This window comes from Dermacentor albipictus, chromosome 3 (assembly GCF_038994185.2).
Source record: "Dermacentor albipictus isolate Rhodes 1998 colony chromosome 3, USDA_Dalb.pri_finalv2, whole genome shotgun sequence".
Taxonomy (NCBI): domain Eukaryota; kingdom Metazoa; phylum Arthropoda; class Arachnida; order Ixodida; family Ixodidae; genus Dermacentor; species Dermacentor albipictus.
The window spans coordinates 56,967,024-56,990,316 of NC_091823.1; the positions used below are offsets into that span (position 1 = coordinate 56,967,024).

At 49.2% G+C, this 23,293-nt stretch overlaps 1 protein-coding gene across 1 annotated transcript in view; it reads right to left on the reverse strand.

Moving 5' to 3' along the window:
- LOC135898728 (probable G-protein coupled receptor No18) overlaps positions 1–23,293 on the reverse strand; it is a 143,191-nt gene that overhangs the window by 71,054 nt on the left and 48,844 nt on the right. Inside the window, exon 2 of the mRNA XM_065427835.1 lies at positions 14,748–14,815. The gene's annotated coding sequence lies outside the window, so the exon portion shown is untranslated. The remainder of the gene's footprint in view (positions 1–14,747; positions 14,816–23,293) is intronic.

The window sequence follows — 23,293 nt, forward strand, 5'->3', positions numbered from 1 at the left end:
GCAGATTTGTCAGAGGATAAGCGACGTCAGCAAAACCAGGAATAAATCGGCGAAAGTAAGAGCAAAGGCCCAGAAAACTGCGAAGTTGCTTCACTGACTGCGGTGCACTGAATGCCTCGACAGCTGCCGTCTTGAGGGGATCAGGCCGGATACCGTCTTTGTCAACAAGGTGACCCAGCACAAGGGTTTGACGGTCACCAAAGTGACATTTCTTGGAGTTCAGAACCAGGCCAGCGTTTTTGATGCAGTCGAGGACAATATCCAGGCGCGTATTGTGCTCATTGAATGTGCGCCCAAATATAACAACGTCGTCAAGATAGCACATACAGATGTTCCACTTTAACCCACGCAGAATGGTGTCCATGAACCTTTCAAAGGTTGCTGGAGCGTTGCACAACCCAAATGGCATCACATTGAATTCGAATAATCCATCCGGGGTTATGAAGGCTGTTTTCTCCTTGTCTGCCGGGTGTTGTTTGAACCGCACCGATGGCACCGGCTGTTGGAATCTCAGCGCTGCCACCAGCTGTCGGAACCTCAGTGCTGACGCCCGTTATTGCAACTGGGTCGCAAGCCCCAAGGGTAGCGTAGGCCTGGCGGCCTGGGGCACACTGGAAGCATCCGAAGGTCCCAGCAAAATATGAGGCGACTGTTAACAGAACAACTTGTTTATTCTAGCATCGCAAAGAGCGGGCGGTCAGGTCGACCGAAGTAGAGAGACGGGAGAGCACGTTACTCAACAGCAGAAATCGGAGCCTCTCTCTTGGCGTCCGGGGGCAGCTGCTCTTATACTCTCGGAGTTGAGAGCAAGAGGGAAGGTCACGAGATGACACCACGTGACGGCAGCGACGGACGGACTGAGAGACACGTTGGGACAAGGAGGTGACGCATCAGACGGGCCGGCGCCGGTCAGACCTCCTCGCTTCACACTGGGGGAGCTCCTCTCCCCGGCTGCCGGGCTTTGACAAGCGTGGGCACAACCACACACACGCACACACAAAGACACGTGGCACTGAACATGCCGGGACGCGCTCGGCGGGGCGCGCTCGCGGCCGCTCCGAACGGGCCAAAATGTCCGCCGCTTGGAACGAAGCTCCGGCGTACGTTGCATCCGCGCTGGCTTTACCGCGCGTCGTAGGCGAAACGTAACAGACCGCCCCGCCGGGGGAGGGAGATCCCGATGGTCAGGGGACTGCATCCGCTGTCCAGAGGGATGTCGCTCGATGATGCTCATAACCGAAGTCGGTCGTCCCTCGGCGTTTCTTGAGCGCAGCGCACCGAGAAGGCCTCGTTCTCACGTTCAGGTTCACAGAGGACACTGCAAAGTGACTTCGGGAGAGTTCTCATTTTTCTCTCGTTCCCAGCAAGCGTTAGAACTACGCCGAAACTCAGCCGCTCAGTCAGCAAGCACGGCACAACCCTCACTAAGCCATGCCAGGCTCTTTCCCCTTTAATACTACTGCCTAGTTCCTTACAGTAGTCTAGCAGCACTCAGAACGCGTCCACAAATTGGAAAATTGCACTAGAAAGCACATCATCCCTTTGAAACACTACACAAAAGCAATATGTTAAAAATCCTGCCTCAGGAAGAAAAACATCAATAACAAACAATTTTGAGGCTGATTCCCACGTTAGGGGCTTCGACGTAAGCCATCGGCGTTACCTTTGAGACTCCCCTTTTTGTAACGCACCTCAAAGGAATGTTATTGCAAAGCGAGGCTCCAGTGCAGGAGGCGGCCATTTGTGAAAGAGATGGTCTGCAGCCTTTGGAGAGGGCAGTGATCCGTTTCGAAGCATGCGAAGCGGAGATCGCAGCGAGCGACCGTACACTAGCTCAGCTGGCGAAAACCCCGTAGCCGCAGGCGGCGCGGTCCTCCATGCAAACGTCACCCCAGGCAGAAACAGCTCCCAGTCAGTTTCCTGTTCAAACCACAATGCTCTCCACACGCGCTTCACGACGGAGTGGAGCTTCTCAACGGGATTCGACTGGGGGTGGTGCACTGAGCTGTGTAACAGCTTTACCCCACACCTTTCGAGAAAGGCTGTCGTCAAAGCGCTAGTAAACACTGTGCCCTGATCTGATTGGATTTCCGCAGGAAAACCAACTCGCGCAAATATGGACAGTAGTGCATTGACTATCTCAACTGAGCTGAGTTCTTTAAGCGGCACTGCTTCAGGGAACTTTGTCGCTGGGCAGATCACAGTCAAAATGTGTCTGTACCCCGTGGCTGTTACCGGCAGAGGTCCCACTGTATCAATAACGAGCCGTCTAAAAGGCTCCGTAATGATAGGTACCAACTTCAACGGCGCCCTCGATTTGTCCCCTGGTTTGCCCACCCGCTGACAGGTGTCGCATGTCTTCACAAAGTGGTCTGCGTCCCGAAAACACCCTGGCCAATAGTACTCTTGCAAGAGACGGTCCTTAGTTTTCTTAACTCCTAGGTGTCCGGACCACGAACCCCCATGCGACAAGCGCAACAGATCCTGACGATAGCACTGAGGCACGATCAGCTGATTGAACTCCACTCCCCTGCGGTCTATATACTTCCGGTACAGGACCCCACCTCTTTCCACAAAGCGAGCATTTTTCTTGGCGACACCTTCCTTGACAATGCAGCGTATGTTTTCTAGGCTGCCATCCCTCTTTTGCTCGTCTATCAAAGCCGACCGGCTGACTTTTAGCAACCTATTAAGTCCGTCTGACGTAGGCGCGACGAGCAAATCTGCAGATAGCTCTTCTAACTTTCCCGCATCGGGCATTTCCTCTCCAGTATCTGGTGCCTTTAACGCTACAGGCTCAATTTTATTCAGTTCGGGCGTGCTCTGAATATCACCTTGCTGCGCCTCTGACCCTTTCTCATCGTTCGACAACGTCGGCCCCGCAACTACCGCCTTTGCAGCGAGCTCCCGAACCTTCGATCTGGTTAAGGCCTGAACGCTAGCCTCACCAAACAAAAGCCCCTTCTCGCGCAGGAGGTGATCGGACCTGTTCGAAAATAGGTACGGGTACTGGGGGGGGCAGCATAGATGACACTGCGGCCTCCGTCTCAAGTGCTCCGAAAGGTCCTTCAATAAGCACTTTTGCTACGGGCAGACACACGCTATGAGCTTCCACGGCTTGCTTGATCCATGCGCACTCGCCCGTGAACATATCGGGTTCTACGTAAGAGGGGTGAACTACATCCATCGTAGCTGCGGAATCGCGAAGCACTCGGCACTCCTTCCCGTTCACGAGGAGGTCTCGCATGTAAGGCTCGAGAAGCTTCATGTTCTCGTCAGTGCTGCATAATGACAAAAACACTACTTTTGCTTTTGTTTCCGGACACTGCGCCGAAAAGTGACCCGGCTTCTGGCACGTATAACACACGCGCGCTTGCCTCGTCTCGAACCGCTTTCTGCGTTCGGCTTCGGCTGCCGCCGTCTCCTTACGTTCGGTCGGACTGCTTTCACTCGCATCCGCAGTACGTGTGTCCCGCTTTGCTCTCATGGGCGTGAACTTCGGCCTCTCGAACTTAGAGCCAAATTCACCCTTTTGACCGTCCTTAGCTCCGCGAGCCCGACGCGTCACAAACTCTTCGGCTAGCTCAGCAGCTCTAGCCACCGTACTAACGTCTGGCCTATCCAAGACCCAGTACCGCACGTTCTCAGGTAACCGACTATAAAACTGTTCCAGCCCGAAACACTGCAGAACTTTCTCGTGGTCACCAAACGCTTTCTCTTCTTTGAGCCACTCCTGCATGTTTGACATAAGCCTGTAGGCAAACTCTGTATACGACTCACTTTTGCCTTTCTCATTTTCTCGAAACTTCCGACGGAACGCCTCCGCGGACAGCCTGTACTTTTTTAGCAGACTCGATTTCACTTTGTCGAAATCCTCTGCCTCCTCTCTCTCCAAGCGAGCGACTACGTCGGCCGCCTCGCCGGGTAACAAAGTGAGCAAGCGCTGTGGCCACGTTTCCCGAGAGAACCCCTGCTTCTCGCACGTTCGCTCAAAGTTAACCAGGAACAAACCAATGTCCTCTCCAAGCTTAAACGGCCGCATCAGGTCAGTCATTTTAAACAATACACGTTCTCCTGCACCGTGTGCCTGACTTCCATTACGAGCGCGTTCCATCTCCACCTCGAGACGCTTCATTTCCAAAGCGTGTTGACGGTCACGCTCTTCTTTTTCTTTCTCGTTTCGTTCTTTTCGTTCAAGCTCATCTCTCTCTCTCTGTTCTTTACGTTCAAGCTCATCTCTCTCTCTCTGTTCTTTACGTTCAAGCTCCTGTCTTTTTGCAGTCTCCCTCTCCTCAATGGTCTCAAGGCATTCCGACAGCTCGTCATCCTCAGCTCCTAACTCAAGAATAACCCTTAGCAGTTCTGGTTTTCTGAGTTTGTCTGAGACATCCAGACCCAACTCTCTTGCAAGCTCCAACAATTTCGGTTTGCGCAACGACTTCAAATCCATGGCTGCTCTGAATGCTGCTTTCTCTACTGCCTACTATTGTCTTGCCGCAACTAACCCGGCAGCAACGACAACCACAATTACCAGCTCTGTTTCTGACACTAACAAAAGCCTGGCAAAACTCAGAAGAAGAAAGCCCCGCACTCACCAAACCTCGCAGCCAAGAATTCAGCGCAGTCGTTCCGCTGCAGGCAACCAGTCATCACACAGGGCTCGTTGCACTGCTCCCGGATGGTCGTTGTGCTGCTCAGCATACAGTCAACCGCATTTCTTCACTGCTGGCCTCCGTTGTCGCGATCTCACCGCTGGCAACCAGATGTTTGAACCGCACCGATGGCACCGGCTGTTGGAATCTCAGCGCTGCCACCAGCTGTCGGAACCTCAGTGCTGACGCCCGTTATTGCAACTGGGTCGCAAGCCCCAAGGGTAGCGTAGGCCTGGCGGCCTGGGGCACACTGGAAGCATCCGAAGGTCCCAGCAAAATATGAGGCGACTGTTAACAGAACAACTTGTTTATTCTAGCATCGCAAAGAGCGGGCGGTCAGGTCGACCGAAGTAGAGAGACGGGAGAGCACGTTACTCAACAGCAGAAATCGGAGCCTCTCTCTTGGCGTCCGGGGGCAGCTGCTCTTATACTCTCGGAGTTGAGAGCAAGAGGGAAGGTCACGAGATGACACCACGTGACGGCAGCGACGGACGGACTGAGAGACACGTTGGGACAAGGAGGTGACGCATCAGACGGGCCGGCGCCGGTCAGACCTCCTCGCTTCACACTGGGGGAGCTCCTCTCCCCGGCTGCCGCGCTTTGACAAGCGTGGGCACAACCACACACACGCACACACAAAGACACGTGGCACTGAACATGCCGGGACGCGCTCGGCGGGGCGCGCTCGCGGCCGCTCCGAACGGGCCAAAATGTCCGCCGCTTGGAACGAAGCTCCGGCGTACGTTGCATCCGCGCTGGCTTTACCGCGCGTCGTAGGCGAAACGTAACAGTGTATAGGGATTTGCCAATATCCTGAGCGCAGGTCCACTGAAGAAAAATAAGAGGCCGAATGCAGGCAATCAATTGCATCATCAATCCGGGGCAGGGGGTAGACATCCTTCTTAGTCACGGCGTTTAATCTTCGATAATCTACGCAAAATCTCCAGTTACCGTCTTTCTTTCTGACAAGTATGACCGGAGCTGCCCAAGGACTCGAGGACTCTTGTATTATTCCATTTTTCATCATGTCACTCACTTGTTCCCCGATTATCTTCCGCTCGTTAGGCGACACGCGATAAGGCTTTTGCCTGATCGGGCGCGCAGATCCCGTATCTATAGTATGGCGTGTTCGTGACTCGGGAATCGAGAACGCTTTGTCCGGCTGCGCAAAGTCAAACACTGACAGATGCTTAGAAAGCGTATCCACCAAGGTATGGCGCTCCCTCGTGCTGAGTGACTTGTTTACCATAGACAGAAGCTTTTTGTCTGAGACGTGGCGAAGGTCAGCAGGTTCACACGGCGGATCTGTTAGTACGGCTACGGACGAGGACGAGTATTCTGTAAAGTAGGCGAGTTTCAGGCCTTCTGGAAGCAGGATGGGTTCTGCCGAGCAGTTGGCCGTCCACAAGCCAGCACGCCCCTTGCCGATGGATACCACACAATGAGGGACAAAAATGTTCTTCTTCATACAATTTAGATGCATTGGCTCTACGGAGGCATCGAAACTGTCTGGCACTTCACCGCGACACACAACCGGCACGCACACAGAGGTGGACGCAGGCACAACAGTATCTGCAGATACACAAAGTTCACCTTGACTGCAAGTCTCCTCTAAGAGCCCGGACGAAACATGGCCATCGACGCAAACTTCCCCCGTGCGACAGTCGACGGTCGCACCACACTGTCGCAAAAAGTCGATGCCCAAAATCACTTCGTGCGTCGATCGGGGAATAACTACAAATTCCGTCGCGAAAACTCCACCAGCCAAGGATATGTCAGCAGTGCACACACAAACAGGGCGCAACGACTCGCCGCTCACTCCACAAAACGTTGCAGCCTGGTCCCACCGAAATACAACTTTACGCCCCAACCGACCTTTAAAACCGAGACTCATTACGGATACAGTTGCTCCGTTATCCACTAAAGCCATTGTAGCAACACCATCAACAAGTACATGCACTTTGTTCTTAATCATAGCAACTGCAGGGGGCATTTCTGTCGATAGCACGTGTCGAGCGACCTCACCCCCATCGGCCGCGCTAGCTAGTTTTCCGGTTGTGAAGGCGAGGCTGAGCGGCGCACTGGCGATGGAGATTGACGTAAACGCGGTGCACGAGAAGTCGGCGGTGGCGTCAAACTCCTGTCAGATGCGGGCGAGCGGCTCCGGAAGCTTCTCTGCCAGTAATCGTTGCCAGAAGGGACGCCAGCTGACCAAGAGGCGGTGTACGGCTGTTGAGTAGTCCTCGTAGGAGGTGTGGGCCTTCTTGAAGATCCGGATCGACCATTCCACGTTGTTGGGCGACGATTGCAAAACCTCGCTATGTGGCCCGTGACACCGCATTGGAAACACACCGGCAGATGCCTCAAATTGCGATGTTCTTCCATGTAGTCGCGCATGTTGCTGTCGACTGCATAGACAGCAGGTGGGTGACATTCATCATGGCTAGGCATCGGCCGCTGGGAGGCGTGTGTGCGGCGTGGGCATTGGTCGTAGTCATGACCTTGATAGCTCATGGTCCCTCTCGTTTGTGGGGTAGACCTATACTCGATGGTCGCTGAGTTCACCGTGGGTTGCCATGTCGTCGAAACGGCCGTGTTTCTCATCTCGTGTGCTGAGTACGCGCCAGTGATGCCGGGTGTGCAACGGTACATCTCTTCCTGATGGAGCAACTCTTCGCGAACAATCTGCCGTATAGTGGATGGAAGGTCAACACACGAGCTTGGGTCTACACTCGCCACCGTCGTGACATTAGCCAGGCGACCAAACTTCGGTATTATCCGTCGCATCTTCAGCGTCTCGAAGGTTCGGCAGTGGCGAATGACGTCAGACACGGAATCCAAGCTTTCCTTGCCGATCAAAAAATTGTAGACGTCTTCGGCTATTCCTTTCAACAAATGTCCAACTTTGTCATCTTCAGACATTTGAGAGTTGACTATTTTACACAGTTTCAGCACTTCTTCTATATAAGTCGTACAGGTCTCGCCGGGAATCTGAGCTCGTTGCGAAAGCGTCTGTTCAGCGCGTTTCTTTTTTGCGCTAGAATCTACAAAACACGCTCTGAGCTCCTCGACGAAAAGCTCCCACGAAGTGAGCGTGTCTTCGTGATTCTCGTACCAGAGGAGCGCAGTGTCGGTAAGGGAAAATACAACATTGGACAACTGTGCGGTCGAGTTCCAACCGTTAGACCGGCTCACCCTTCGGTAGTTCGTGAGCCACTCGTCGACATCTTCTCCGGCTTTTCCTCCGAAAGTGAGTGGCACGCGGTAGTATTGCCACGGAACACCAGGTGCTGGCCTAGAAGCCGCGTCAGATCCTTCGGGAGTCTGGCAGGCGTATTCAGGCATGTCAGGTGAGGGTGGCGGAAGTCCGGCAAGTCGACGGCTTCGGCGAAGTTGTAGCAGCGTAGGCTCCGTGGTTACGAGGTGTACCCCGCACCGTCCACCAATTTGTTACAAGCACGGGGAAAAGGGGTTTATTGAGGCGTGCGAGAGCAGGAACGGCAGGCTACGAACAACAGGAATGGCCGCTGCACAGTCTTCGTTCTCCTCTTCCCCTCTCTTCTTGATCCCCGCGTCCCTTTGACGCGCTTGGACGTAACAATATATATATATATATATATATATATATATATATATATATATGAAATTCGAATATTCTTGCTTGTTATTATATATATATATATATATATATATATATATATATATATATATACATATATATATATATATATATATATATATATATTTCCCTCTTCCTGATTTACACGAGGAGGGCAGCCGCGTGCGGCAATTGAGAGTAGCAATCTCTATAGTGCTTTTTAATTTAAGGCTCGAGTGATATGTAGTGTGGCTTCCATTTTCTGCTTGGAAGTGGTGACACAACTGGCACCTCAGAAGTGGAATGACTATGCGCCCGTAAACTCCTCTTGCGACTTAGCCACGCTTTAGTTAAACACCGAAAAAAGAAATTGCTCAAGTATAGACTTACGTTGCGAATTGCCTAGCATGAGAAAAAGAGAAATGGCGTGTTCATCTGCGTCTGTTTGTTAGCTACTCCATTCTTCCCCACTGAAGAAAAGCAAAAAGAAGAAACAGAGACAAAGTGAATCCTTCGATTCTGTGGAGGCGCCGCTATTTCAAACCAGGTTTGGCACTGTATTCAAGCTCAGTTCCAGTCGAGGAGGAGCTGCGGGTGACTGTAAACAGCCGCGTTACACGCACGCTTCTATGCGGCTAAAGGCAAATATGTAAAGTCACCGGGGAAAGTATCTGCCCGCGTTTTACACACAGGAACAATAATTAAGCCTGCCTGGCACAACGCCTTGAACGACGTGCGCTGGCGCTGGCGTTCCCGTCGAGCTGGAAAAACGGGAGGAGGTTCCACCTTGTACGTCCACTACACAAATGTCACCTGCCGAACCTTTGGCCCACGTATGCCATAACTTACACGCAGCCAGCAGTTAAGAGGTAAAGCCTACTGCTAACGTCGCTGACCGAACGACCAAAAATGGCGTCATGCCATTTGTTTGCGCCCACTTCACTCGCTGAGTGCTCCAACTGGCGCGGCGAAAGAGTAGAGGAAGAGGCATCGCGATTCGGTTCCTCAGAGCACGAGCTGAAAGACCACTGCGCAATGTAAGAAAAAAAAAGAAAGGGGGCGGGAAGGCGGAGGGGGGTTGGCAAGGGAGACCAGCAGTCGCTGCACAGTTACCGTGCTCACAGCTTCCGACTCACTTCGCCGAAGCTATGCGGCAGCGTTGGCAGAGGGGAGACCGGAACTCAAGAAGATAAAAGGAGTCGCGGACACTTTCGGGAAAGAACAGTCGAAACCTCATTTCACGCCACCGGCTGGTAATGGATGACGAGGCGGCGATAACAGGAAGGTAAAAGAACTGCATGCGCGCTGATAGAAATGAGTGTCCACTCGGTCTTTCGAGGCCTCGCTCACTTTCTTTCCGCCCACACCTTTCTTTCTTTCTTTCTTTCTTTCTTTCTTTCTTTCTTTCTTTCTTTCTTTCTTTCTTTCTTTCTTTCTTTCTTTCTTTCTTTCTTTCTTTCTTCCTTTCTTTCTTCCTTTCTTCCTTTCTTTCTTTCTTTCTTTCTTTCTTTCTTTCTTTCTTTCTTTCTTTCTCCTATAACAGCTGGTGCATGGAGAACAAGGTCCCAGAATGCACTCGTTGACTGTACGGTGCTCATACTTGCTCCTCGGCAACGAGGCAGAACTGATTAAGGGTGTAGGCATGCGCCGGCAGATCGCATGCTAGCCCTCACGACGGGCACATTCGCCGTTGCTATACCACGCATTCGCATATCTCCTTTCAGTGTAGTCGCCATCGGTTTTCCTTAACCAAGGCCTGCGCCAGGCCGGCGTCGCGCACTCTCGATGAGAAATTTTCCACTCCTGAGAGATGTGTTGGCCTTCCGTTTTTCTACTTTTTTGATATTGCAACAAAAATAATTTGTCAAATACGTCAAAACAATAAAACGAAGTGGAAGACACAAGCTCCAGGTTTGTTGCCAAAGGCTAATTCTGCAGATTATGGAGAAACATGAAGTTCAGTGTAATTAAAATAAAAATTTGAAAGCCTTACATCGTACACGGGTGTGACCCATGTGTGGTACAGTGCTTACAGTTGTTTCGAAATACTTGGTAATGAATACTTTTATTTAGACTATTATAGTTAAGACCAGCCATTCCAGTTTTTATATACTTTTTATATACGGCGTGATCTTTATTGGGTTAAGTTGCAGTTTGTCTGTCGAATGCCACCAGCCTGGTTTTTGTCTACCAGGATTCAGCATTCCGAATAAAACAACAAAACGCCATCACGGAACAAATAAGATCGACTTATAAAATTCTCGAGGAAGGCGGGACTTGATTAACTCGGTTCTCCCCAAAAGGCTTCTTCTTCCTATTCTATCTGCCTTAACCACTTCACGTAACTAATATCATACTCAAAGCTTAGATTATAGAGCATGTAACCGGAGTTCCTTTGCGGCGCGCTTGCATGCAGAGAAAAAATATGTCTACATGTTTGTGGCGGCCGTGCGTGATCTCCGCTGTAGCCCTCGATCAAATAGACTCTCCTGGGAAATTAGGAGTCGGGCAAGTTTCTTATCGTTCCAAAAAGAAGTGGAACACGATTCATGCAGATCAAATGTATTTCTGCCGGTTTTGCGTCCTCTTTCGGACTGGTGATTCAAATTTTTTGCACTTACCTAAGCTTTCCGCTACACCTTTTGCTATGACATACTGCAATACCTAGTATGCTTTTTTTAGCGAGTCTTTCAATGAAATGGAACTCGCGCAATATCCGTTCCGTCGCTTCTTCTTCTTCTCCTATTTACCAATTATGAAACGGATTTCATTCACAGAAATCTTCAGAGGCACATGGAACTTCCGTCTCTGTCGACCCTGTCTGGCTAGAACGACTGCAGCTCACGAGGTAACTACAACGACCATCCGAACCTGCTGTCTCAAGTTAATGTATAAAGGGCTATCAAAGTACGTCGTTATCAACTAGAAAAGAAGCGTGTTTTTGTATCCCTGCTCATTTTCGACACTTACATTCATGATTACTTTCCTAATCAACCGATATAACCTATTTGCTACTGCAACCTATTTTCCATTAGTTTCTTAGCCAACAAATTGTCAGTCACATACTCGTTCGGCCCATAACAACAACTAGAAGCAATATTTTTTTTTCGCAGACCTACAGCTATCCTGTAAAGTAGCATGCCCGTAAGTCGAGGACAAAAAATGTTTTGCGCACGTTTAGGAGAAATAGCAGTGCCTCAAAAAGTCCATTTAACGTTGTTATACCGTTTACAATATGGTTTTCGGAAAGAATTCGTTCGCATTGTTCAACTGCAAGATCTAGGAAGAAGTGGAGAAACATTTAGGAAGGCGCAGAATACCTCTTGTATTTGAAGGAATCCTTACAATTCTCTATCGAAGCTTCTATGAAATCACACGTTTGATTAAGATATTGTCCTCCCTTTGCTGAGTATTGCCAATCACATAAATATGTTTAGCTCGACCGCACTGCACAAATACATGGGGAGTAATTAGGTATCCCACTTGAATAATCAGAAAGCGTTTCCGCCTACCCGATTTTCGCCAAATTCCAGCGTAAGCCTCGCTAATATCTAGCTCCATTTAACAGTATCGATGCAGTGCAAAAATAAATCTAACTTTTGTACATCTTTTCATCGCCCACCATACTGGTTTTGTAGCCGCCCATGCCTAATTACTTGCAGCCAATAAATGGACACTTCAGAAATCTGACCAGAATCAAAGCACATCCGTCATGTTTTCTGGTTCTTTTCTTCAGTTCCCTTTCTCCTAACCTAGCGAGAACGAGTGCTCTGATCGTGGAAGAACTTTGCTTAGGAATTTTCTTCTTGCTCTTGTTCTGCTTCACCTGATACGTTAGTCTTGGCGTGGCCCAGAGATAACAGGGCACAAATTGTTTCTTCTTTAGTTTTTTTTGTGGTAATTTTCTGCCAATACTTGCAACAAAAATGCAGAATGCCATTGAAGCACTAAGTACAAAAATAATATTCACTATTGCTAGTTCCTTGTAGCGTTACACGCTGCGCTTGTGTACTAACTCATCTGAATTTTTAGGGGACATGCAAAGAAACTTCATGCCCTGACAAATTCAGCATGCACCTTGACTTACCGACTTTTCAATCTAGTGGGACTTTTTGATTTGTATTTTACGCGCTCTTGCTGCCCTGAAAATATTTACATCGGCCGGAACATTACTCTTACGAACAAGTACCTAGTTGCCCAAAGAAAGAATGAAAAAGGCAAGAAAGATCAGAATTGTTCTTCTTAAAGTGCACTTTAGTGGGAGGCAATTTCTGTCATAACTCATAACCGTTTTATGACGCCGTCTACTCAAAAGTTTTGTCAAAACATTAAAAGTGAACTTACGTCACTGCGCAGATATTGTAGTGTTTTTGTTTATCCGGTCACTCAGCGTTATACTTCCCGCTCTTGTCCTAACGTGTAGCTTTCGTGTGTGGTGGCAGCTGTCCTCAATTCAAACATATTTTCTACCTAGAGTAACGGCAGTGTGTAAAGGCAATATTTTCCAAAGATTCTGAAGCTTTATGACATCATTAATTTCAGTTGTCTTACATCTCAAGACATGCACTGAGGGCTGCAGCACTGGGAAGTTTTGAACGATTGACATGCGAGGGTTACGTTGCAATAAAAGAAACGTCTTAACAACGCAATCAACGTATTAGGTCTCGTTTGGGTGAAAAAAAAAACAATGCGGACTGCTTGCGGACGCTGCCGCTGATTGTGTAGACCAGCCACATTACATATTAATCAAATTTCTTACTGCTCCGCGTTTTCTTCATTTTTACTTAATCTCAGCTTTTACATTCGTTGAATATTCCTGATACTTATGCTATTTTTTAGGCTTAATGTTCGTTTCTCTCTTCTCTCTATATAGTATGAACATACACTTTGTGCTGCCATAAGTGGCAAAAAACGCGGGTTTTTTTAGAGGTAAATTCACAGAGACTGTCGCTCGGAAATGCTCTTTGCCAGTAACAGGCACCCTCGCTTTTTTATGTTCATCGTCGTGATTTGCTGATATTTGCTTTGAGAACGATCCTAGCATAAGAGCTTTTCTTTGTGAATACGAGCTCAGGCGAGCATGTTAAACAGAAACTAATCAAAAGAGAAAACTAAATACAGAAACAGAAAAAAGCTATACCAAAAACAGATGTCTTGATAGTACTGCCATACGAACGTTCCGTCGCAAAATTCACAGGCCTAACTGTGGCAACTGCAACCTGCAACCTGCCTTCTATACATGTATACATAACAGCGAATGACGTGATGGAAGCATTAGGTACTCTGCAGCTGCTAGTTTCTTCTTCAAGCGTAATTTTTCCTTCAAAGCCCATTAGATATGCCTGTGCACTTCATTACCGAAACGATTTCAACATTTCAAAACTATTTTCAAACGAGCCAGCCAGACGCTTTTCAAGCTGACATCCCTGCATTCTTCCTTTCTTTTTTTTTCCTGCTTCAAGTGTCGCTAACTAGAGCAATTTTCGGTCAATCGAATTTCGATGCAATCCGTAGGGAAATCTAGTCACTCTGCAATTATTTTTTTGACATTGCATGAAATGATGCACGTGAGCTGAAGCTAACGGCACCATCCCTTTGTAGAATGTACTCTTTTCTATGCCAGCATTTTCAATGTTGGAGGAATGCATTTTTCAAAAGGCATAACCAACTGGAACTTTCGTGACACTCAGTGTACGTATAGGCTGGCGTTATACATTTTTCGGTCCCTCGAGACAAAACTTTCAACATATCTCAGAGGTTCTGATGGTTGGTTCTCACAGAAAAAGAGAAAGAAAAAAACAACTTCTGCTGCTACCAGGTCGCTTTTCGTGCAAGTCCTATACCTTACAGCTGGAAGGACATCCAATTGCATATTTGAAGAAGTCGTGCCTCAATTTTTATATCTGGTGCACCTTAACATTATTATGCAATAGAAATAACTATTGTGCATAATCCAAACAAGAGAGCCAGTCATAGCAAATGGAGCTTGAAATGGTCCGCAGTGATCGAACAATAAATGTCGCTGCAGTGAACGTTTCAACAGAGCGACTCGTCTTGGTGAAGACGGCAAACGCTTCCCTTGGCGTCGTTTATGTGCGCGTAGCTAGCACTACATCCCCCTTAACGGGAAGGAGCTACACATTAACCTGATGCGTAGAATGTGGCGAGGTAATTTGGGGTTAAAAAAAAGTGTGAGGGTGTTTAGTAGCTATAGCAGGTAAACTTTGACTCCGGGGACACCCTTTGACCGATCACCAGTGATCACTATAAAATGCATAGTGTATCTTTCACCGTTAATATTCGTGAGCTGTTCTTCAGATGCTTCCTTGTTAATAACGTGGCGCCTCTATTTCAATGAGAAATATCTGCGGTACCATGCGAAAATACACATTTTGCCACATATGACCAGAAAGTGAGTGAGCAAAGTTGGTATTATTTTTTTACAAACCGCGCCTTGGCTGTGAAGTAGTATTGCGTAGAAGCAAGGCATCGCTCACCTGTGATAAAGGAAGGATTGAACGGGTGACTGGGCTCCCGTTTATCAGTCGTCGAGCAGAAAATAAGCCTGAAACAGAGGGAGATAATGAATACCACTGAAAAAAAGGAAAACAAGAGAGCGAGCAAACTAGAGGGAAGCGAAAGTACGGTACACTGCGCATCATTCGCTCCGCTACTCAATGTAATACACCGAACGATCTCGAACGTAGTATACAATTTCTACGCGTAGAGCAGGTGCACACTAGTTTTCTTATTGTCGGCACAAGTTGCACTTGCACAGAATCGACTGCAAGGCATGCACGTACAGAACAGACCTCTTTCAGGAAGCGAGGTTTCTTAAGTAATCAATGATTGTCAGTAATATTTAAATGCGCATGCTGGTTTGAATTGTACAACTCTCTCATACTTTATTAATTTTCGGGAGGACGGACCTTCACATCGGTTAGCGCAGCATCACTGAGTGCACCTGCGAGTGTACCGCGGTTGGTCTCATGCACGCAGAGCATCCTAGTGCCCGATCATTGTCTGTTAGGGAATTTCATTGATCCCGCAGTAGAGGAACCCCTGTTGTTGATCAATTCATCTGTCGTTTACAACCGCCTATTGTAACCATTGTGAGCGCAGGAGCACGTGTGAGCATGTGCCCCGCAGAGAGAGAGAGAGAGAAAGATAGAATAGAAGAGAGGAAAGGCGGGGAGGTTAACCAGATGCTCGTCCTGTTCTCTACCCTGCACTGGGGGAAGGGGTATAGGGACGAAGAGGGAGAGAGAGGAGATAGAGAAAGCACATTTTCGCACACATATGAAGGTTCGCACCGAGTCTACACACGGTTGCCAAGACCTGTCGATTTGAGGTATTTCAACAACACTTTCGTGGCTTTCTGTGCCATCAACGCGTACAACCATGGTCCAAGGATCTTAATTTCTGAAGATGGTCTAGAGTCCAGCTGGTTCACTGCTGTCGGGAGAGCTTCACGTTAGACGTCGTACTGGGGACAGAAATATAGGATATCTTCAATGGTTTCTATGGTTCCACAAGAGTCGCACATGGGCGTATCCCCATTTCATTGCGGAACGAGTAGGCCTTCGTAAATGCCACCTCAAGCCAGGAGCGGCACAATATTGTTACGGTGAAGTGAAGGAAGACGTTGAGTTGGACTAGAGAAAGACGAAGTCTGGCGGTTGCCTGAACGCCATATCCATCATTTGTAAATATAAGTTATTTTACACTCGTGGGCCTGCTTTCTTCCCGCAACATTTTGGTGGAAGGTGCGGGGTACCACCACGGAACTTCGCAGCGGACGTCATCTACCTGCTGCCACAATGGCAAATCAACCGACACAAGCGACAACGCCTCGGCAGCCCGTGCCCACGGTCATCCTCACTCACCCACGGGACCCGGGAACATTTTGTGGCACGGACAACGTCGACGTCGAGGACTGGCTTACGATGTACGAGCGAGTGTGCGACAACAACAGGTGGGATCCTACAATGATGCTTGCAAACGTAATATTTTATCTGAAGGGAACTGCGAAGCAATGGTATGACACACATGAAGCTGACCTAACGAGCTGGGATGTTTGCAAAGAAAAAATGCGAGACCTGTTCGGCAGACCTGTCGGTCGTCAGCTGGCAGCTAAAAAAGAACTTGCGTGCCGCGCTCAGACGTCCACAGAATCCTATGTCGTGTACATACAGGATGTGCTGGCCCTCTGTCGCAAGGCTGATGACAACATGACCGAGGCAGACAAGATTGGCCATATATTGAAAGGTATTGCAGACGATGCCTTCAATCTCTTGATGTGTAAGGATTGTGCCACTGTGGATGCAATTATTAAGGAGTGCCGGCGCTTCGAACAAGCGAAGGGCCGCCGCGTCACTCAAACTTTCGACCGGTTGCCCAATACCGCCGCGACATCTTCTTGCGAAGACCCGCCGCGGTTCGTTCAGCCCGCAGGACCGGAAGAAATAACGCGCATCGTTCGCCGTGAGCTTGAGGCCATGGCCCCGGCTCCCGTTCGTTCAGACTGTCGGGAAAGCGTACCCGCTATCTCCCTTATACAAGCGGTCGTTCGGGAGGAAATAGCAAGTTTGGGCATTCCATCTCTCTGCTCAGTCCGCCATACCAACACCTACCAAATTTCTCCGACCGCTCGCTCCCGGACGCAAAGCTTTCCACCACTCCGTCGCAACCCGGCTGAATGGCGCACAGCGGATGATAAACCCATCTGTTTTAATTGTTCCGGTATTGGACACATCGCCCGTCATTGCCGCAACCACTGGTCGTCGCCTCCTCGGTGGTCGTCTCCGAGTCACTACAGCCAAGTACCCGACAATCGCACTTTCTCGCCCTATACGCCGACTAGGAACATCAACGCCGACAGTGCTCCACCAAGATCCAGCCGATCCCCGTCTCCGCAAGGTCGTAGGTCCCGTTCGCCTCTCGTTCACCGCTCTTCGTCCCCTTCTGCAACCGGTCGCTTCGCTTCGGGAAACTAGGCGGTGCAGCTCCCGGAGGTGAAGCTGCAACTCCGACCCGGCCCACAAATCCTCTATTGACCCTGCCTACATGTGGAAACCTGCTGGACATTGAAGTCGATGGCGTTCCTGTTAGATCTCTCGTTGATACAGGAGCGCAGCTTTCAGTTATGAGCGCTGCTCTCCGCCGCCGGCTCAAAAAGGTTCTGACCCCCGCCGTACCGTGCACCGTGCGAGTCGCCGATGGGAGTACGTCACCTGTCCTTGGAATGTGCACAGCACGTGTGACCATTGGGGGCCATTATACCGTTGTTCTATTTATCGTCCTTGAACACTGCCCACACGACCTAATTCTCGGCCTCGACTTCCTTTCGAAACACTCTGCCCAAATTGACTGCTCCGTAGGTGTTGTACAGTTGGACCTGCCGCTTCCTGCCGACGCAACCATTTGTGCTCCACACCGCTTATGTGCTGCTGAATTTGCAAGGCTGTCTCCACAGGCTGCTACAAATGTCCTGCTGACGCCCTGTCCTCCCGTACCTGATGGCGAGTACGTCCTGTCGCCGCTTACTGACGTGGTTTTGTCGCGTAATATTGCCCTACCGAGCACCTTAATTCGGATCCGCGAAAACTGCGCTCGCGTGCCCATCCTCAATTTTGGGTTCTCGTCACATGTTTTGCCACACGGTATCGCCATAGCGCATATCACTCCTTTGGAAGAATTTCAGATTTCTTTTTTGACCTCTGAATCCTTCCTCAGTACGAACGGACCTTTGTCATCCACTCCTTCGTACTCGACGCCTGCGGACGATGTTTCTAAGATGATCGCCCCCGACCTTCCTTCCGAGCAAACAGCAGCTCTTCGTCACCTCCTGTCATCTTATCGGGACATCTTTGATTTGGACGACCGTCCACTTGGCCAGACATCTGTTGTCACGCATCGCATCAACACCGGTGACGCCAGCCCCATTCATAGGCGGCCATATCGTGTCTCGGCAACAGAAAGGGCCATCATACAGAAAGAAGTAGACAGGATGATGGACAAGGACATCATTGAACCCTCCAGTAGCCCGTGGGCATCACCGGTTGTCTTAGTAAAGAAAAAAGATAACTCGTGGCGCTTCTGCGTTGACTACCGTCACCTCAACCGGATAACAAAGAAGGATGTTTATCCCTTGCCTCGCATTGATGACGCTCTTGACTGCCTTCACGGATCCCAATACTTTTCATCAATTGACCTCCGCTCCGGCTATTGGCAGATTAGCGTCGATGAGATGGACCGCGAGAAAACCGCCTTTGTCACACCGGATGGTCTGTACCAATTTAAAGTCATGCCCTTTGGATTATGCAATGCGCCAGCTACATTCGAGCGCATGATGGACTCTCTCTTGCGCGGCTTGAAGTGGTCTACATGCCTGTGTTACCTCGACGATGTGATTGTGTTTTCGCCGAACTTTGAGAGCCACCTGCGGCGCCTCACAACCATACTCTCCGTGTTTCGCAGGGCTGGCCTTCAGCTAAACTCCTCCAAGTGCCATTTCGGTCGCCGTGAAATTAACATGCTTGGTCATCTCGTCAACGCCGCCGGAATCCAACCTGATCCACAGAAAGTTCACGCCGTGCGAAATTTTCCTGTACCTTGTTCAACGAACGATGTCCGTAGTTTTCTGGGCTTATGCTCTTATTTTCGGCGATTTGTGAAAAATTTTGCGGACATCGCTCACCCTCTCACTGACCTTCTTAAGAAAGACGCCTCTTTCTCTTGGGGACCGCTACAGGAGAAAGCCTTCTCTACCCTGATTGAGCGGCTTACCACTTCCCCGATTCTCTCCCACTTTGATCCTTCTGCGCCCACTGAAGTACGAACTGACGCGAGTGGTCATGGCATCGGCGCTGTCCTCGCTCAGCGTCAACAGGGCCAAGACCGTGTCATCGCTTACGCTAGCCGCCGCCTTTCCACGCCCGAGCGAAATTACTCCATTACTGAGAGAGAATGTCTCGCGCTCGTATGGGCGGTCGCGAAATTTCGCCCGTACCTTTTCGGTCGGAGCTTCTGCGTTGTCACCGACCATCACGCCCTCTGCTGGCTCTCCTCTTTGAAGGACCCAACTGGACGACTTGCACGTTGGGCATTGCGCCTACAAGAATATACATTTTCTATTATATATAAGTCAGGACGCCTGCATAAAGACGCTGACTGCCTGTCCCGCAATCCCGTGGATCAACCGGACGATACCGATGCAGACTCGGACATCAGTATTCTGTCCCTCTCCGGCTTCCTCCACATTGGCGACGAGCAGCGCAAGGATCCTGTTCTTCGAACACTTATGGACCGCCTAAGCTCCTCGCCCAATGACCCGTCCCTTCGGATGTTCACCTTGCGCGATGGAACTTTATACCGTCGTAGCGTTCGTCCTGACGGCCCGGAGCTCCTCCTAGTCGTCCCCAAGCACCTTCGACTCACCGTGCTCCAGCAACTTCATGACGCTCCTACTGCTGGACATCTGGGCGTCACTCGTACTTACGACCACCTGCGGCGCCGCTTCTTCTGGCCTGGCATTTATCGCTCTGTGCGCCGTTATGTCGCTTCTTGCGACCTGTGTCAGCGCCGGAAGACGCCTGCTATGCCTCCCGCTGGTTTGCTTCAACCCATTGATATACCTACAGAGCCCTTCTTCCGTGTGGGCCTCGACCTCCTTGGTCCGTTTCCAATTTCCATCAAAGGAAACAAATGGATTGCTGTAGCAACCGATTATGCCACTAGATATGCCATCGCACGAGCCCTGCCAACCAGCTGCGCTACAGATGTCGCCGACTTCTTACTAAAAGACGTCATCCTGCACCACGGCGCCCCTCGCCAGTTGCTGACGGATCGCGGCCGCTACTTTCTATCGAAGGTCGTTGATGATCTGCTCCGCTCCTGTTCTACAGAACATCGGATTGCTACCGCGTACCACCCTCGAACGAACGGCCTCACCGAGCGACTCAACCGCACACTCACTGAAATGCTCGCCATGTACGTCTCCAACGATCACCGCGACTGGGACGTCGCTTTACCATACGTCACTTTCGCATACAACTCGTCCCGTCACGACACTGCCGGATTTTCACCATTTTTCCTTTTGTACGGCCGCGACCCCACCTTGCCTTTTGACACGTTGCTACCTTCCGCAGTACAGTCACCCAGCACTGCTTACGCTCGCGAGGCTATTGACTTAGCCGCCCAGGCCCGAGATGTCGCCCGTCATCGCCTCACAGTCTCGCAAGCTTCTCAAAAGCGACGCTACGACCTTCGGCACCGAGACCACCATTTTTCACCTGGTTCCCTTGTCCTTCTCTGGACGCCTTCACGTCGTGTCGGCTTGTCGGAAAAATTACTGTCCCGTTTTTCTGGTCCGTACCAGATCTTACGCCAACTGTCCGACGTGACCTACGAGATCGCCCCACTCGGTCAGCCTTCCGTGCCTCCCAACTTAACCAGTGATGTTGTTCACGTCACCAGGCTCAAGCCCTATGTCCCCCCAATAAGTGAGGCTGTTTAACTTGCACCGGGACGGAGCTCCCCCACCGGGAGGGTGATGTTACGGTGAAGTGAAGGAAGACGTTGAGTTGGACTAGAGAAAGACGAAGTCTGGCGGTTGCCTGAACGCCATATCCATCATTTGTAAATATAAGTTATTTTACACTCGTGGGCCTGCTTTCTTCCCGCAACAATATTGTTGCCTCAGAGCGGGAAAGTTTTGATGTCACTTGTAGCTGTAAGGATAGATCAAGCCTATGAATATGACACTTCGTGAGGTTGGGAGAGGAGCAGCATGTGTGTGTGTCATAGCTTTAGCCACGATATGAATCTTTCTTGCAGCGTCGATTGTGGATTAGGAGATTCGAACTGATCACGCTTCCAGATGAGCAGACCGGATGGCTTAGTCGGCGAGGTCAATGCTGATGTGTCCACGTAGCCACTGGAATATAACTGCATGCCGTTTAGTGATAGCTTCATGGTAGTCTTCTCTTATTTCATATGTCAGCTGCTCATGAGTCCTATGATATAGGTCAAACAGGCAAAATTAAATAGGCCTTGGAGTCGCAAAAGATGACCTATTTCTCAGGTGTTTCTTGCAGGAGGCATTTGACAGCAGCACGCAGCTCAGCAAGCTCTGCCGCCGTTGATGTTGTTACGGGTGACAGTTTGAATTTCATTGTAGTTTTCATAGCCGGAATGACAACGGCACCTGAAGAGCTGGTAGGTGAGACCGAACCATCGGTATAGATGTGTTTTCGTTCCCCGTATATCTGATTGATTATTAGCAGCGTCATCTGCTTCAGATCTATTTTTGGGTGATTGGCCCAAATCTGACTGCGTTATAGCCTCCTAAGGGCAGCGCGGTAGTCCGTAAATATGGCAATCTTTGATGTGGTTAACTCCTATTGCACGTATTTCAGTACAACCTTACTCGTTGCTAGCTCCGAAGTTGTTGACCAAGATGGATGAGGTATTTGAAAGGTACGTCCTACTTGAGTCGAAGGGCAGAAAAAAGCTGCAGATTCGCCTTCACCGTCGATGTATACAGATGCATCTGTGAATACTTGAAGATAATCAGGAAATCTTTCGAACATATGAGACTGAGGAAATTAGAATATTGTCGAAAAAGGTATATCAGACTTGTTGTGTATGTCAGGGATTATGAGCTAAATTGCAAATTCGTATTTCGTGATATCTTTTGGAGGTGGGTGCGTAACTGAAGCGGCATGTTCAGAAATCTCAGTGATAGTCATAAATAATGCCGCCATTTATCCCATGCGAGATAACTGGCGGCGAATGAGACGATAAAGAAGCGATTTATCATTCGATGTGTGGTGCAGATGCTGTATAAGATATAGCATGTATATGATATGCATTAAAATTGCATAACACAGATGATGCACCACACCGAGACACTAGGCACTCAAGTAGGTATCCGAAGAACGTGAAGGCCTGTTATATATGCTTTCCACCGTCGTAGACAAACCCCTGAGGCTCACAGTAACAGCTGCACAATCAAACTCAAGGCCACAAATGCAGTCTGTGTCAAGAACCTTGAAATCCTAGCCAGCACGTACGTACACTGATGGTTTTGAAGAATTGTATGTATGCGCCGCGTCCACACAATGGATAGAGTCACAAGCTGGTTCCATGCATTGAGTGTTACTGTGGACCACCACGAAGCCTGACAATCGATATTCGTCTTTCCTTACATTAGTTTCCTGAAGCGCTATAACATCTTGTGAAGTCTTCAGAGCGATGATTCGAAGTACTAGATCAGCATGATGATGATGGTGATGATGAGACCAACTAAATATTTACCAATTTTTCACGCAATATTTTTAACTGACAATTACTTCTCACCATTGCTCTTGTAGGCATTGCGGAATTGCGGAATCATCCAGTACAAACCGATCTTTTCCAAGTTACATGCATACTGCCACCACACTTCTATGCTTGAGAATGAGTATCATGGCAGCCGCAGTGACAGATCTGCATACGTTACCGAGGCAAGGTTTACTGAAGCTCTTCGAAGTCACTATATCCTTTCATTTCAAGCAGAATTGCCTTTTCATTGACATTTCTTTATATCTTCAAATTCCGCAAGACGCGTAATAGCACTTCTTTAGACAATCGACTGCCAGAGCTGTCAGAAAGACATTATAGGACAATAAGAAGAGTGTGTGGGATTTGCTATAGATGAAGGAATAATATTCCACCTATAATTCTCAGTTTCTTGAAGTTGTAACAACCGATGAATAACATCAATTCTTTGACATGGTCGGGCACCATTCATTGACGTTTAACTGAGCTGGAAACATCCCTCAGTATACCTGATAAAATGTGCTTCGTACGCTATACAATTAGCCATATTTTAGATAATTAAAAGATTGCAAATGGGCTCATTCGCAACCACACACACACGCGCACGCTCAGACACACAAGATACGTCCCCCACATACAGCGCTCACTTCCAACTGCTCTATAGCTCGTATGCAAGCCCACATTTGTACAGAAAGTGGAATCATAAAGACAGACTATATTG